This window comes from Bombina bombina, chromosome 6 (assembly GCF_027579735.1).
Source record: "Bombina bombina isolate aBomBom1 chromosome 6, aBomBom1.pri, whole genome shotgun sequence".
Classification (NCBI taxonomy): Eukaryota; Metazoa; Chordata; class Amphibia; order Anura; family Bombinatoridae; genus Bombina; species Bombina bombina.
Genome location: NC_069504.1, coordinates 703,863,878 through 703,882,761, shown reverse-complemented (window position 1 = coordinate 703,882,761; position 18,884 = coordinate 703,863,878). Strand labels below are relative to the sequence as shown.

The 18,884-nt window shown below is 40.5% G+C and overlaps 1 protein-coding gene across 1 annotated transcript in view; it reads left to right on the top strand.

Annotated features, from left to right (window-relative positions):
- RTBDN (retbindin) overlaps window positions 1-18,884 on the top strand; it is a 79,139-nt gene that overhangs the window by 45,329 nt on the left and 14,926 nt on the right. The window lies entirely within an intron of this gene.

Sequence of the window (18,884 nt, the reverse complement as noted above, 5' to 3'; positions counted from 1 at the left end):
CCGCTTTGTCTAACACGCCTCCCTAACATAGCCCGACACGTCTAACCCTCTATCCGCTATCCCCCCTCACTAGCCTAACAATAAAAAAGCTATTAACCCCTAAACCGCCGCTCCCGTACCCCGCCGCAACCTAATAAAGTTATTAACCCCTAAACCGCCGCTCCCGTACCCCGCCGCCAGCTATATTATATCTATAACCCCCTAAAGTGAGCCCCTAACACCAACGCCATCTATATTAAAATTATTAACCCCTAATGTAAGCCCCTTACACCGCCGCCATCTCTATTAAAATGATTAACCCCTAATTTAATCTACCTACCCTGCCGCCAGCTATATTATCTATATTAACCCTAAGTATATTATAGTTAATATAGGTATTACATTATATATATTAACTATATTAACCCTAATTATATTAGGGTTAATATAGTTAATATAGTTACTATAGTATTTATATTAACTATATTAACTCTATCTAACCCTAACTAAATTTATATTAAATTAATCTAATTCATTTATAAACTAAAATATTCCTATTTAAATCTAAATACTTACCTATAAAATAAACCCTAAGATAGCTACAATATAATTAATAATTACATTGTAGCTATGTTAGGGTTAATATTTATTTTACAGGTAAATTGTTAATTATTTTAACTAGGTATAATAGCTATTAAATAGTTATTAACTATTTAATATCTACCTAGTTAAAATAATTACCCAATTACCTGTAAAATAAATCCTAACCTAAGTTACAAATACACCTACACTATCAATAAATTTAATAAACTACAAACATCTATCTAAAAATACAATTAAATTAACTAAACTACAAAAAAAACAAAACACTAAATTACAAAAAATAAAAAAAAGATTACAAGATTTTTAAGCTAATTACACCTATTCTAAGCCCCCTAATAAAATAATAAACCCCCAAAATAAAAAAAATTCCCTGCCCTATTCTAAATTAAACAAATTTCAAAGCTCTTTACCTTACCAGCCCTTAAAAGGGCCTTTTGTGGGGCATGCCCCAAAGAATTCAGCTCTTTTGCATACAAATACAATACCCCCCCCCCCATTACAACCCACCACCCACATACCCCTATTCTAAAACCACCCAAACCCCCCTTAAAAAAGCCTAACACTACCCCCCTGAAGATCTCCCTACCTTGTCTTCACCACACCGGGCCGAACTCCTGATCCGATCCGGGCGATGTCTTCCTCCAAGCGGCAAAGAAGAATTCTTCCTCCGGCGATGTCTTCCTCCAAGCGGCAAAGAAGAATTCTTCCTCCGGCGACGTCTTCCTCCAAGCGGCAGCAAAGTCTTCATTCTTCCGGCGGCATCTTCAATCTTCTTTCTTCGCTCCGCCGCCGCGGAGCATCCATCCCGGCCGACTGCTGAACTACGAATGAGGTACCTTTAAATGACGTCATCCAAGATGGCGTCCGCCGAATTCCGATTGGCTGATAGGATTCTATCAGCCAATCGGAATTAAGTTAGAAAAATCTGATTGGCTGATTGAATCAGCCAATCAGATTCAAGTTCAATCCGATTGGCTGATCCAATCAGCCAATCAGATTGAGCTTGCATTCTATTGGCTGTTCCGATCAGCCAATAGAATGCGAGCTCAATCTGATTGGCTGTTCGGATCAGCCAATCGGATTGAACTTGAATCTGATTGGCTGATTCAATCAGCCAATCAGATTTTTCTAACTTAATTCCGATTGGCTGATAGAATCCTATCAGCCAATCGGAATTCGGCGGACGCCATCTTGGATGACGTCATTTAAAGGTACCTCATTCGTAGTTCAGCAGTCGGCCGGGATGGATGCTCCGCGGCGGCGGAGCGAAGAAAGAAGATTGAAGATGCCGCCGGAAGAATGAAGACTTTGCTGCCGCTTGGAGGAAGACGTCGCCGGAGGAAGAATTCTTCTTTGCCGCTTGGAGGAAGACATCGCCCGGATCGGATCAGGAGTTCGGCCCGGTGTGGTGAAGACAAGGTAGGGAGATCTTCAGGGGGGTAGTGTTAGGCTTTTTTAAGGGGGGTTTGGGTGGTTTTAGAATAGGGGTATGTGGGTGGTGGGTTGTAATGGGGGGGTATTGTATTTGTATGCAAAAGAGCTGAATTCTTTGGGGCATGCCCCACAAAAGGCCCTTTTAAGGGCTGGTAAGGTAAAGAGCTTTGAAATTGTTTAATTTAGAATAGGGCAGGGAATTTTTTTTATTTTGGGGGTTTATTATTTTATTAGGGGGCTTAGAATAGGTGTAATTAGCTTAAAAATCTTGTAATCTTTTTTTTATTTTTTGTAATTTAGTGGGGTTTTTTTTTTGTAGTTTAGTTAATTTAATTGTATTTTTAGATAGATGTTTGTAGTTTATTAAATTTATTGATAGTGTAGGTGTATTTGTAACTTAGGTTAGGATTTATTTTACAGGTAATTGGGTAATTATTTTAACTAGGTAGATATTAAATAGTTAATAACTATTTAATAGCTATTATACCTAGTTAAAATAATTAACAATTTACCTGTAAAATAAATATTAACCCTAACATAGCTACAATGTAATTATTAATTATATTGTAGCTATCTTAGGGTTTATTTTATAGGTAAGTATTTAGATTTAAATAGGAATATTTTAGTTTATAAATGAATTAGATTAATTTAATATAAATTTAGTTAGGGGTGTTAGGGTTAGATAGAGTTAATATAGTTAATATAAATACTATAGTAACTATATTAACTATATTAACCCTAATATAATTAGGGTTAATATAGTTAATATATATAATGTAATACCTATATTAACTATAATATACTTAGGGTTAATATAGATAATATAGCTGGCGGCGGGGTAGGTAGATTAAATAAGGGATTAATCATTTTAATAGAGATGGCGGCGGTGTAAGTGGCTTACATTAGGGGTTAATAATATTAATATAGCTGGCGGCGGTATAGGGGGATTAGATTAGGGGTTAATAATTTTTATATAGGTGGCGGCGGTGTAAGGGGTCAGAATAGGGGATAGATAAGGTAGATGACAGCGGTGTAAGGGGTCAGAATAGGGGATAGATAAGGTAGATGACAGCGGTGTAAGGGGTTCTAATTAGGGGATAGATAAGGTAGATGGCGGCGGTTTTAGGGGCTCACAGTAGGGGGTTAGTTTATGTAGATGGCGGCGGGGTCCGGGAGCGGCGGTTTAGGGGTTAATAACTTTATTAGGGATTTCGGGGGGGGGGGGATCGCGGTTGACAGGTAGATAGACATTGCGCATGCGTTAGGTGTTAGGTTTATTTTAGCAGATCGCGGTTGACAGGGAGATAGACATTGCGCATGCGTTAGGTGTTACGTTTATTTTAGCAGCCAGTTTAGGAAGTTACGGGGCTCCAATAGTCAGCGTAAGGCTTCTTACGGCTGCTTTTTGTGGCGAGGTGAAAATGGAGTAAGTTTTCTCCATTTTCGCTACGTAAGTCCTTACGCTGCATATTGGATACCAAACTGCGCGGGTTTGGTATACCTGCCTATAGCCCAAAAAACTACGGGCGACGGCAGAAATATACGCGCGTAACTTCTAGGTTACGCCGTATATGTGATACCAAACCCGCGCAAATATTGGCGTCGCCAGCTTTTGCGGGCGACGATTTTTATCGGATGGACCCCAAGGTGCCTTGATCAGTTCTATATTACTTTTTAAACTGAATCATTTTAGACTGAAAAGAGTGACAGATTGCAGAAAGTAAACGGAAGGTTTTGGGAGGCGCTTAAACAGCAGTCTGCTACTATCTCTTATATTCTTAGTAAGATTTAAAGTTAATGATCACAATACATATGGGTAAAAGATATATGTAGAAAATAATCCCTTTAAAGCATATGTGCCCAAAGTATTTTCAGAAGAAATTCCCTAGAGAGATTATTTACAGCCTTTTAAATAATATACAAGACCCCTCATAAAATTTAAAACACATAAAAATTATACAATTAATAATATCCCTATAATTCTAGGACACCGGTGTCTCAAATAAACTTGATATTTTCATATAAGAGTAAATCCAAATGACTTCATTCAGCTAAAGCTAAAACCAATTAATTAAATCAAATAGATCGATACATTCTGTATATATACACTCAATTAGTGCTCAAATAGTACAAACAGCTCCTATTGCTAAAAATAACCTCGTTAAGCAGATGTATATAAGTTAAAGTATTCAGTTAAAAATCTAATTATAAACCGTGTGCTTTGCGTAAAAACAGAGAATGGTAACAAAAAAGGTGTTTTCAAAGAATGAATACACAGTATACTTTTAACGTATATTCAATCACAAACAGTCTGGCCAGGGAAGTTTTCCCTTTTTTTTTTTTTTTTTTGTATATTGTATCCGAAGTCAATTAATTTTCACAGATTTATATATTTTGTTCAGGTTTAGACATCATGCATTTATCATTCCTAGTAACTGTTTGTTTCGCAATTGTAAGTCTTGTTAGTAAGTATATAGGATAATAAAAAGGATTCCTTTAAGCATAGATTGGAAGTGACAGATTGCATCCTACAAGATCCAGAAGAGGACCGGGGACCGCCCATTCATGCTGACTTAGACTCGGCGGGCTTCTTGCTCTGCTTGGATTTATTCCAGGACTGAGCTGGCTTCCAAGAGCTCTTGGTTTGCTCAGGCTTAACGGAGGACTGCTGACATGGGCTTTATCAAAACGAAAAAAAGAACGAAAATTGTCCTTAGACTCGTTGAGATTCTCTTGAGGTAGAAGGGCACCCTTGCCCCCTGTGACTGTGAAGATAATTGAATCCAGGCCTGCACCAAACAAATCATTCCCTTAAAAGGGAGGGAAAGAAGTCTAGACTTAGAAGTCATATACGCAGACCATGACTTCAGCCGGAGCCCGACGGGCCTTAACAGAAAAGGCTGAAGCCTTAGCATTTAGGCGAATAATCTGCCTAATAGCATCACAGATAAAAGAATTAGCAACCCTCAAGGCCATAAATCTTTCCTGAGTAATGTCGAGTGGACCTCTCCACCCCGATCAATCCTATAAGGAGTCACACCAGAAGGTAGTTTCTCCAGCAACCGTGGCAACGGCCACCTCTGGTTGAAACAAATATCCCGTATATTGAAAACAACTGTCTTAACAGCGTTTCCATCCTTTATCCATGGGTTCTTAAAACAAAGAGCTATCTTAAAACGTGATAGTAAGACGTTTAGCAAGGGTGAAGATAGCGCCATCCCATTTAGGGACGGAACCTTGCAACTCCATTGAGAGTCCAGGGTCGGGAACGATTTGTTAAAGGGAGAAGAGAGGAAAAATCCAGTCCCATTCATGCTTAATATGTTCACCATCTAAAAGGAGCAAGGAAGGATAAGGTACCACCCTGTCCTCAAGCTCTATCCAATTTAGGAATTAAAGGTTCCTCAGGCAATTTGGCCTCTGGAACCACTGAATTCCCTAAAACTAAAGTCTGGATCCTCCGCAGCCGGAGGTTTAGAGGCATCACCGTCCCTGCTATAAAAAAAGTGCGCCAAGCTTGTAAGCTGCATGGCTCTCAAAGTGAAAGTAAAACCTGTATGTTCCATAACAGCCTATGAGCCCATAACATCTCACACATAAAAGCAGCATAAAATCAAATAAACATATAAGATAATTCCCCCCTGTTCAATAATCCCCCTCAGGAGATATTTACCCTTGATTCTATACAGATAAAAGGAGTCACACTGTGACCCTGTCTTCTAGCGTTATCATACATGTATAAAAAAATGAAACAATCTTACTAGAATCTATGCCGTGGAACAGGAACACGGCCTTTCAAGTGTGACAGGTTAGTAACATCGCTCTTGACATGGACTTGAGAGCAGAAAGCAGGCAGCGAAACTCGTCAACGCTGATTGCTTATGGAGCTGTTAATCTGAGTCGGGATGGTTTCGCAGAGACGACACTCTGCATCTCTGGACTCTAACTTTCACCCATGCTCTCACTGAGAGGCTGACAGGACTACTTAAAACTCCAGTCCCATTGTGAAGAGTACTACCCTCCATAAGAGACTACTCCGAATCTTCCGACACTTCTCTGCCAACCTCCTGTGACAAAAGGCAAAGAATGACTGGGGGATGAGGGGAGTGGGGGAGGTATTTAAGCCTTTGGCTGGGCGGTCTTTGCCTCCTCCTGGTGACCAGGTTCTTAATTCCCACAAGTAATGAATGAAGCAGTGGACTCTCCTCCCATTAAGATGGAAAGCTGTCTTAAAAATAAGGTCGGGTCATGGGCTCTCAATGCCATGGACTCTCCCTGCCAGGAAAGAAAATAATTTATCAGGCAAGTACAAATTATGTTTTCTTTCCAATGGCATGGAGAGTCCACGATTTCCATTCAATTACTAGTGGGAACCAATACCAAAGCTAAAGTCCACAGAATGGAAGGGAGGCAAACATAAGACAGGCGAACCTAAACAGAAGGCACCACCACTTGAAAAACTTTCCGTCCAAAGAAGCCTCAGCTGATGCAAAAACATCAAATTTGGAAAAGTATGCAATGATGACCAAGTGGCCGCCTTGCAAATCTGTTCCACAGAGGCATCATTTTTAAAAGGCCCAAGAGGAAGCGACAGCCCTAGTGGAGTGAGCCATAATTTTCTCTGGAGGCTGCTGTCCAGCTGACCCTTCCGTTTACCAGAAAAGAGAACAAAAAGAGCAGAAGATTGAGGTAAATCTTTTGTAGCCTGTAAATAGAACCTTAAAGCACACACAACATCCAGATTGTGCAATAACCGCTCCTTTTTAGAGGAAGGATTAGGATAAAATGAAGGAACAACAATTTCTTGGTTGATATTGCGTTCCAAGACCACCTTAGGTAGAAAACCTAACTTAGAACAGAAAACCGCCTTATCCACATGAAGAATAAGATAAGGAGAATCACACTGTGGAGCCGAAAGCTTTGAAACTCTACGGGCAGAGGAAATTGCCAGCAGAAACAAAACCTTCCAGGACAATAACTTGATATCAACAGAATGCATAGGCTCAAATGAAGCTTGCTGCAGAACTTTACCACATTAAGACTCCAAGGAGGAACAATTGCCCTAAACACGGGCCTGATTCTAACCAAAGCCTGGACAAAAGATTGATTATCTGACAAAATTGCCAGACGCTTCTGCAGAAGAATCGACAGAGCCGAAATCTGACCCTTTAGGGTACTGACTGATAAACCCTTCTCCAGGCCCTGGAGGACAGAATACGGGGAATTTCTCACCTGACTCCAAGAAAAACCCCTAGATCTGCACCAATGAAGGTATCTAGGTCATACCTTATAATAAATCTTGCGAGAAACAGTCTTACTAGCCTGAAACATAGTCTCAATAACCTTCACAGAAAAACCTCATCTGGACAAGACTAAGCGTTTAATCTCCAAGCAGTTAACTTCAGAGAGACTAAGTTTGGATGGAGGAAGGAACCCTGAAGTAGAAGATCCTTCCTCAGAGGCAATTTCCACGGTGGAAATGAGGACAACCTCACTAGGTCCGCAAACCAAGTTCTGCGAGGCCACCCTGGAGCTAGTAGAATCACCAAAACCTGCTCCTGTTTGATATGAGCTATCACCCGAGTAAGGAGGGCAACCGGAGGAAACCGATAAATTAGACCAAAATCCCATGGCACTGTCAGGGCGTCTACCAGAGCTGCATGAGGATCTCCTGATCTTGCTCCGTAACTTCGAATCTTGACGTTTAGACGAGATGCCATCAGATCCAGCTTCGGAACTCCCCACTAGAGGGTTAACATCAAGAAAAACTTCCAGATGGAGAGCCCATTTCCCTAGATGAAAAATCTGCCTGCTCAGATAACCCGCTTCCCAGTTGTCACTCTGCCTACTGAAGAATGCGAGTCACCTCCTTCATAGCTAACATGCTCCGAGTTCCTCCTTGTTACTTGATATTAGCCCTCGAAAAGATGTCCTATTGAAATCTGATAAACCAGGCTAAAACTCAGTTGAGACCCTACTGATAGAGCATAGAGAATTGCTCTCAATTTTTGGATATTTATAGGAAGGGCAGACTCCTGAGTCCAAAAGTCCCTGAGCTCTTAATGACTCCCCAAACTGCTCCCCAGCCTAACAGGCTGGCATCCGTGGTCAGACTCTATCAAGAAGGTCTCAGGAAACAAGTGCCCCGAGACAAAAGGTCCTGGGAGATCCATCAAGACAGAAACATTCTTGTCTGAGAGTCTAAAACTATCCTCAGAGAGATCCAAGTGGATTCCGTTCCATTGATTGAGCATACATAACTGTAGAGGTCTCAGATGGAAGCGGGCAAATGGAATAATATCCATGAATGCCACCATGAGACCAATTACTTCCATGCATACAGATACTGATGGACGAACAGAGGACTGAAGAGAATAGGCCTCAAGAAGCTTGACTTTTCTGACCTCATACCCTGGTACTTGGCACCAAGAAACTTTTCCCTAGATTCACCTTCCACCTGTGAGAGCGGAGAATAGCTAACAGAGAATCTGTATGTGATCTTGCTAACTAAAAAGATGGCGCCTGGACCAAGATATTGTCCAGGTTAGGAGCCACCGCAATCCCTAGAGATTTGGCCACAGGCAAAAAAGCCCCTAGAACTTTCGTAAAGATTCGAGGAACAGCAGCGAGGCCGATAAGGCAGGGCTACAAATTAGAAATATCAATCCAAAAAAGCTAACCTCAAGAACTTGAAATGTTCCCTGTAGATAGGCACATGAAGATACGCATCCTTTAGGTCCATACTGGTCATAAACTGACCCTCCTGAACCAGAGAGAGAGTATAACGAATAGTCTCCAATTTGAAGGACGGACCTTGAGAAACTTGTTGAGAGATTTTAAGACTATAATGGGTCAAAAAGTTCCCTCTTTGGGAACTACAAAAAGATTTGAACAAAACCCCTGACCCTGTTCTGCTAGAGGAACTGGGATAATCACTCCAAGAGAGAACCAATCCCTAACGCAGTTTAAGCCACTGCCCAAGGATCTAGAACATCACAAATCCAAGTCTGCTGGAAAAAAAAGGAAAGCCTGCCCCTACCTGGTCCAAAACTGGATCAGGGGCAGCCCCTTAATGCTATCAGCCTCAGTGGAGGGCTTTCTGAATTGTTTACCCTTGTTCCAGGGCTGGCCAAATTTAGAAGATGAGGAAGATCACTGTCCCTTGAAGTTACGAAAGGAACAAAAATTAGAAGTCTGACAACCCTTGGGTCTATTCTTCTTATCCTGTGGTAAAAAAAAACTCCCTTTCCACCAGTAACCGTGGAAATGATCTCTGCCAGACCAGGGTCAAATAAAGTCTTACCGTTAAAAGGTAGAGACAGAAGCTTGGATTTAGAAGTCACATCCGCAGACCAAAACTTTAACCAAAAGGGCTCTGCGGGCTAGTATCGCAAAACTAGAAATCCTGGCTCCCAGTATAACAACGTGCATACTGGCATCACAGATAAAAGTATTAGCCAGCTTTAGAGCCTTGATCCTATCCTGAATCTCCTCTATAGTAGTCTTTTCTGAAACTAGATCAGAAAAAGTCACACCAATAAGAGGCTGCACCAGCAACTGTCACAGTTCTAGCAACTGGTTACCACTGCAAACCCTGATAAAGAAACATTTTTCAGTTTCTTATCCATAGGGTCTCTAAAAAAGGAACTATCCTCAAGTTTTCTTGGCTAAGGTAGATATAGCGCCCTCTACTCTAGGAACAGTGCGCCACAGATCTCGCACTGTATCAGCCACAGAAAACATCTTTTTAAACACAGGAGACTGGTTAAAAGGAACACCCGGCTTCTCATATTCCTGAGATGTTATACATGCGATCAGGAACAGGAAAAACCTCCACAGATTTAGGTTTGACATCAAAAAACTCTAGTCAGTTTATTAGCCTTTTTAGGGGCCTCTGCAACAGTTTCAGAGTTATACAAAGTAGCTAAAATCTCTTTCAAAAGTAAACAGGGATGCTCTAGTTTAAATTTAAAATTAACCTCCTCAGAATCTATTGTACTATGAACTGCAAATTCTGAATCAGATCTCGCCCTCAGAAGCTGCAGAGGAATGATCCTTGCTAGATAGCTGAGAAAGACTAACCAAATCAGTCTTGGCGGAATCAGAACCCATAGAAATGTTCTTAGATTTCCTCTTCCTTTTACCAGAACTAGGTAAACTGAGCGGAACCGCAGGCACTGCATGTGAATCTGTCAAAGACTGGGACATGTTAGCAGAAAGCTGAGACAACCCCTGAACAGCATTATCTTGAGAAAAAAAGAAGGCTCAGATAAGGAATCCTTAGACAATAAAAACTTTATTAAGGCAAGGGGAACAAAATTGCATCAGCACAATAAAGGCATTATCAAATGACAGAGAAAGCTTGGGATCGGCTTCCAAAGTAAATAAAATAGCCCTTTATTTCCCTTATACTCTAATTTCAATATAAAAAAATAGAATACAATTCTAAGCATAGATTATTGAAACCTGCACCCCAGCCACGCTGGAGAGACTCACCCAACCTGTAACCAGGAATCCAATCCACACCAGCAGATAAAACAATCCTGTTCAAACTGCAAATGCTATAAAGCTGCAACCATCAGAAAAAAGCAACAGGCAGGAAAAACAATCCTATGGCAGAAAAACCACTCTGATTCCTTGAAAATCCAACTTTCTTAAAGAGATATTACCCAAACAAAATAAAAGGTAACATTTGTGCAAAAAAATCCCCATAGCAAAAAACAAAAAAGCCTTCACATGACAGGACAGTGCCCTGAACTGCTGCCCAATAAATCCCCAACCTATAAAAGGGATATTCAGTCGCATAAGGATCCACCTTGTTCTCTAAGTATCCTATTTTCTTTTCTTAAACAAGGAAATCCTAAATGCTGCATCCTTCTCACCTAGAAGGTAAAAGCACCTACCTGTGGATACGCTGTAGGGCAGATACAGCAAACAGGTATGACAGATAAAAAACAGAATTTATGTTTACCTGATAAATTTCTTTCTCCTACGGTGTGTATGGTCCACGGCTTCATCCTTACTTGTGGGATATTCTCTTCCCCTACAGGAAATGGCAAAGAGAGCACACACCAAGAGCTGTCCATATAGCCCCCCTTCTGGCTCCGCCCCCCAGTCATTCGACCGACGGTTAGGAGAAAAAGGAGAAACTATAGGGTGCCGTGGTGACTGTAGTGTATGGAATAAAATGTTTTAAACCTGACTAAAAGCCAGGGCGGGCCGTGGACCGGACACACCGTAGGAGAAAGAAATTTATCAGGTAAACATAAATTCTGTTTTCTCCTACATTGGTGTGTCCGGTCCATGGCTTCATCCTTACTTGTGGGAACCAATACCAAAGCTTTAGGACACGGATGAAGGGAGGGAGCAAGTCAGGTTACCTAAACGGAAGGCACCACGGCTTGCAAAACCTTTCTCCCAAAAACAGCCTCCGAAGAAGCATAATTATCGAATTTGTAAAATTTGGCAAAAGTATGCAGAGAAGACCAAGTCGCTGCCTTACAGATCTGATCAACAGAAGCCTCGTTCTTGAAGGCCCATGTGGAAGCCACAGCTCTAGTAGAGTGAGCTGTAATTAGTTCAGGAGGCTGCCGTCCGGCAGTCTGATAAGCCAATCGGATGATGCTTTTCAGCCAAAAAGAAAGAAAGGTAGCAGTAGCTTTCTGCCCTCTCCTCTTACCAGAATAAACGACAAACAAGGATGATGTCTGTCTGAAATCCTTTGTTGCTTCTAAATAGAATTTTAAAGCACGGACCACATCTAGGTTGTGTAACAAACGTTCCTTCTTTGAAACTGGATTCGGACACAGAGAAGGAACAACTATTTCCTGGTTAATATTCCTGTTGGAAACCACTTTTGGAAGAAAACCAGGCTTGGTACGTAAAACTACCTTATCTGTATGGAACACCAGATAGGGAGAAGTACACTGCAAAGCAGATAATTCAGAAACTCTTCTAGCAGAAGAAATAGCAACCAAAAACAGAACTTTCCAAGATAGTAACTTAATATCTATGGAATGCATGGGTTCAAACGGAACCCCCTGAAGAACTGAAAGAACTAAATTTAGACTCCAAATGACATATAAATATGATATAAACCAATCGATTTAGCCCACAATAGTGTCAACCAGCATAGAGCCCATTTTATAAGCCTTAATTCTGTTATGAGTCTAAGAAAATGGCTTACCGATCCCATAAGGGAAAACTGACAGTCTTCTAGCATTACTATGTCTTGTTAGAAAATAGACTGATCATACCTGGAGCAGAAAAGTCTGCAAACTGTTCCCCCCAACTGAAGTTCTCTGGTTTCAACAGTCCTGCGTGGGAACAGCAATGGATTTTAGTTACTGGTGCTAAAATCATACTCCTCTTTTAACAGAACTCTTCATCACTTTCTGTTGTAGAGTAAATAGTACAAACCGGCACTATTTTAAAATAACAAACACTTGATAGAAGAAATAAAAACTACAACTAACACCACATACTCTTTACCATCCCCGTGGAGATGCTACTTGTTCAGAGCGGCAAAGAGAATGACTGGGGGGCGGAGCCAGAGGGGGGGCTATATGGACAGCTCTTGCTGTGTGATCTCTTTGCCATTTCCTGTAGGGGAAGAGAATATCCCACAAGTAAGGATGAAGCCGTGGACCGGACACACCAATGTAGGAGAAAAATACAGATTAACCAATCCTGGTTTTCTATATAGGGGTAGCATAAATGTTGGAAGATAAGCAAAGACCACCTCACCATCTTCCAACTGCTAAAAGCCACCATTACTCTTACTAAAGAGAATTACATGGACACAGCATAACCCCAATCATTGCTTGCAGGGAAAAGTACCCATTAAAGGATTAACAACTTGATTTCTTTAGACACCTTCTTCGCACATCACCTACAATATTACGCAGGCAAAGAATGACTGGGGATTGTGGGTAATGGGAGGATACTTAAGGCTTTGCTGGGGTATTCTTTGCCTCCACCTGGTGGCCAGGAGTTGAATTCTCACTAGTAATTGAATGGATTTGTGGGCATGCCATTGGAAAGAAAAAAGTTTTATATTGCATGCTCTATCTGAGTTTCTTTTACAAGATATAACGAGTCCACAGGTTTCATCCTTTACTTGTGGGATATATTCCTCCTGCTAACAGGAAGTGGCAAAGAGCACCACAGCAGAGCTGCTATATAGCTCCTCCCCTAACTCCTCCCCCCAGTCATTCTCTTTGCCTATGCTAGCATTAGGAAGGGTAAAGTTTATTTGGTGATAAAAAGATAGTTTAGTTCTTCTTCAATCAAGATTTTTTTATTTTAAATGGTACTGTTTTTACTCTGGCATGAAATAGAAGAAGAATCATGCCTTGAGTCTGATGATCTTAGCAGTAGTAACTAAGATCCATGTTCGTTCTCTCAAGTTTTACTGAGGAAGTACAGGAGAAATCTTCAGTATGGGGGAACGTTTTCTTGCTGCAAGCAGTATCAAGGTATGTGCAAATTATAATGTGGGGAGTGGTATACACAAATGCACACCACACCCTTTAGGGTGCGCCTCCCAATTGCCAAAAAATCATATAAGGTAAGTAATCTAGAACCTAGACATAAAACAATGCACACAGTGACAAGGATATAACACCAGATCAATGAACTATACAGTAGGTATAAGTATGTTAAAGTCCATTCATCAAACGAGTCCCACTATCCGGCGGCAGCACTCTGTCAAAGGATGGTCGTCCTGATGGTTAGAAACTGCAAATAGAAGAACACAGAGGCGCCACCATGGCCCAGTACCACCAAAACAGAGAGAAAAGTATATAGAAGGCACTATATATACTCACAAACATCAAGCACCCAGATGGTGCTAGTGGAGCAGGCTGAAACTTCACAGTAGTCCAGCTCACTGATATGCCTCCAAACAGATCCAGTCGGTGTTCCTTGAGAGCCTAAGATCCTATGCCTAGAAAAGAGAAAGGCAAACCAACATGGCCTAGTATTGTTTGCGCCCAGGGAGAATATAGCCCTAATGGGTATACTCACAGGAAACAAAGCACCTCCAGGTGCAATATCAGCAAGCTGGAACCACAAGTCGCCCAGTAGACAAACCACAGCAAGTAATCCTCAACTTCCAGTAGTATAACGATTGATAGGGGAGGGGTATAAAAATCCCCACAACAGATTATTGGGTCAAAATACCACACAAGCAAGTGTATATAAAAGTAAAAATCTTTAATAACACAGCGACGCGTTTCTCAGCCGCCTATGGGCTGTTTCATCAGGCTATAATAAAACATTAAAAAATACACTTGCTATATACCAAATTAAAAAACCTAAAAATCATCTGATTGGACAATCAATTAAAAATCTAGCCAATGTGTGATCATTCTCAATCAATTGCTATGACAACGATTTAGTTAGTATTCGGGTGGATAGGTGTAGCCAGGTGTGCACCTAGTTAACAAACTGATACACCACCTAGCTTGCAGCCCCTGTTGCTAATTGTTGCCATAGTGACCACAATACAATACATACACAATATAGGTTTATCTAGTGACAGTACATACACATGAAAAGTTTATCTCATATACATAACACATTTACATTTGATTAGCACAAAGGAAATAATGACAAGTACCCAATAATTCATTTAGTACCCACCTCCAGAGTTATACTTATGAGAGGGCAATGCGCGACCATAAAAGATAGTCCGGAGCTCATATGTGATCTATACGTGTTTACCAGCCTAATATTCGTAGTATCACCAGCCCCATATGAGAACCTTTGTTGGATTCGATATGTGAGAGCGTATTAAATCTATGTAAAGGAATGGTGATCATCGTATAGTGAGCCGTGTGCAAACCTAGAGCTATCATTATGACATTCTACGTGTCTTAACGTTAAAGCCTGCTTAACATGAGTACCTTCTTGTCAATGTAATTCTTTCCATAACGATCTTTTTTGCCACCAGGCATCTGTTTGCCCTATTGCCTGATCATACTCGATGTTTGTGGAAGACCCCAGACGCCTTCAAATGCGTCTCACTCTCTAACTATGTCATGTTCCAATGTTTAAAAATATCGGAGCTATTCTCCAATCGTGCTAGTGGCTCTAAGGGGAGTGTACACCCGCTCCAATGAGAATGCTTGTTGTGGGAGGGATAAGAACCTGATCAAATCCTATTCCTATTCAACTAACATGCGTGTTGGCCCCGGAGATGGGAGCGCGTATGAGAACACTCTTCATCACACTCTTACGGCACACCTCCCATTTACTCGGCTCCTATTGGTCCGAGGGCATGTGAGGCGTGCTTACCAACTCTACATAGCCTTTGCAGTAAGCCAGGACAATATTGGTCCTGACCTCGATAAAGTGCCCATATCATATTAAACGCACAGGGATATGTGTCTTATAACTAAAATACAAAATATATATAGATAATGATAAGTAAAAAATAATACAATTTGGTGCTCATGAAATCCTAACATTTAGGATGATATGTCATTGTGTGTTGTATCGTGCACGCGATCGAAGGTGGGGGGGGGGGGGGGGGGGAAGGGAAAAAGAACATGCAAGGGAACTACTTATTAATAGGCCCAGAGATGTATGATACTATTGTATCTCGTTATAATGTACCATACTGGGCTAGCCCACTGTACTCATATAATAGGGATGGTGATAGTATAAAAGGAAGTGATAATAAGACTTATTGGTTATGTGTACTTCTTGGTGTGAAAAAGTGGTGTGTGGGATGCTAATGTGTCATTAGTATGCTAGTGACCCAGTGGTTTTTAACTAGTGTAAACTATTATTTTTATCTGTATAATGTATATATATATACCTTAACCTAAATAAATTATAATTAGTAGACTGTTATAGTCTAATACTGTAGGTGGTGCAATGCCGGTAAGTCTAATATCATACAGTGAGTGGTGCAGTGCCAGTAAGTGACTTATATGTTAATCTAGATTAGATGATGCCTCCCATGTATCCCATAGATAAATCACTAAACTGTTAATGGAAACATTATTATATAATACTTATCATACGTGAGTGTAAGTGGAGTGTCATTGTAACTAATAATGTGTCTAGAAAATACATGTTGATAATAGTAAATAATAATATTAAATAAAAAATGAAATAAATTAAATGACTGGTAATGAGAACTCATATGGTGCTCATGGTGATCTGACCATATAAATGAATGAAAGATAGAATATATTAATATATAATATAATAAAATATGTTAGGGGTGTGAGAATTAACTGACATCTATGTACAGGGAATTGACACTTTGTGAGTCAATATTTAACTAGCCTTGAGTGATGGCGGTTATTTATTACCGAGCATACAACCTACTGGTAACTAAAGGAACCAATCTCATAATCCATCATTAGGGGAGAACACTTGTGGACAAGAAAGAGGGGGAGAGGGAGAGTGGGGTATGATGTCCCCATCCCCTAGCACCCTAGATTGTTCTGTCTTCAGAATGCCGCCATGTCAAGGTTCTCATTGAGACCATCTGGCTGTAGAGTTTGTAGTTTTTTGATCCAGAAGGTCTCTCTTTTTCTGAGAGTAAGGAAGGAGTTAGGGAATGATCTAGAAATCGACTCAATAGGTATGATACTCATAGGGTTCTTTTGTTTTTTATGGTAAATTAAACAGTGTCTAGAAACACTGTGGGACTTGGAATGCTTTTTGATGTTATAGGCATGTTCCCCCCATCTTTTTTTGATTTTCCGACAGGTACGTCCAACATATTGGACCCCACATTTACAATTCAGGAGGTATATGACGAAAGATGTTTCACATGTCAAAAATCCTTTAATATTGAATGACTCCCCCGTCGTATGTGATGTAAAAGAGGTAGCCTTGTGGGATATGAAGCTGCACATCCCACAGCGTTTCCTATAACATTTGGATATTCTGTTTTTAGGAGTAACAGAACTTCCGGGGATTACTTCCCCCCATGGGTTAGTGAGCCCACCGTTAGTGGAGGTGTGCTTGTCCCTAACAACCTTGCTAGGGGCTAGCACATTTTTTAGAGTAGGTGCTCTCCTGAACACCACTTTTGGCTTGGTTCCTATAATTTCCAAGTCCCACAGTGTTTCTAGACACTGTTTAATTTACCATAAAAAACAAAAGAACCCTATGAGTATCATACCTATTGAGTCGATTTCTAGATCATTCCCTAACTCCTTCCTTACTCTCAGAAAAAGAGAGACCTTCTGGATCAAAAAACTACAAACTCTACAGCCAGATGGTCTCAATGAGAACCTTGACATGGCGGCATTCTGAAGACAGAACAATCTAGGGTGCTAGGGGATGGGGACATCATACCCCACTCTCCCTCTCCCCCTCTTTCTTGTCCACAAGTGTTCTCCCCTAATGATGGATTATGAGATTGGTTCCTTTAGTTACCAGTAGGTTGTATGCTCGGTAATAAATAACCGCCATCACTCAAGGCTAGTTAAATATTGACTCACAAAGTGTCAATTCCCTGTACATAGATGTCAGTTAATTCTCACACCCCTAACATATTTTATTATATTATATATTAATATATTCTATCTTTCATTCATTTATATGGTCAGATCACCATGAGCACCATATGAGTTCTCATTACCAGTCATTTAATTTATTTCATTTTTTATTTAATATTATTATTTACTATTATCAACATGTATTTTCTAGACACATTATTAGTTACAATGACACTCCACTTACACTCACGTATGATAAGTATTATATAATAATGTTTCCATTAACAGTTTAGTGATTTATCTATGGGATACATGGGAGGCATCATCTAATCTAGATTAACATATAAGTCACTTACTGGCACTGCACCACTCACTGTATGATATTAGACTTACCGGCATTGCACCACCTACAGTATTAGACTATCACAGTCTACTAATTATAATTTATTTAGGTTAAGGTATATATATATACATTATACAGATAAAAATAATAGTTTACACTAGTTAAAAACCACTGGGTCACTAGCATACTAATGACACATTAGCATCCCACACACCACTTTTTCACACCAAGAAGTACACATAACCAATAAGTCTTATTATCACTTCCTTTTATACTATCACCATCCCTATTATATGAGTACAGTGGGCTAGCCCAGTATGGTACATTATAACGAGATACAATAGTATCATACATCTCTGGGCCTATTAATAAGTAGTTCCCTTGCATGTTCTTTTTCCCTTCCCCCCACCCCCCCCCCCCCTTCGATCGCGTGCACGATACAACACACAATGACATATCATCCTAAATGTTAGGATTTCATGAGCACCAAATTGTATTATTTTTTACTTATCATTATCTATATATATTTTGTATTTTAGTTATAAGACACATATCCCTGTGCATTTAATATGATATGGGCACTTTATCGAGGTCAGGACCAATATTGTCCTGGCTTACTGCAAAGGCTATGTAGAGTTGGTAAGCACGCCTCACATGCCCTCGGACCAATAGGAGCCGAGTAAATGGGAGGTGTGCCGTAAGAGTGTGATGAAGAGTGTTCTCATACGCGCTCCCATCTCCGGGGCCAACACGCATGTTAGTTGAATAGGAATAGGATTTGATCAGGTTCTTATCCCTCCCACAACAAGCATTCTCATTGGAGCGGGTGTACACTCCCCTTAGAGCCACTAGCACGATTGGAGAATAGCTCCGATATTTTTAAACATTGGAACATGACATAGTTAGAGAGTGAGACGCATTTGAAGGCGTCTGGGGTCTTCCACAAACATCGAGTATGATCAGGCAATAGGGCAAACAGATGCCTGGTGGCAAAAAAGATCGTTATGGAAAGAATTACATTGACAAGAAGGTACTCATGTTAAGCAGGCTTTAACGTT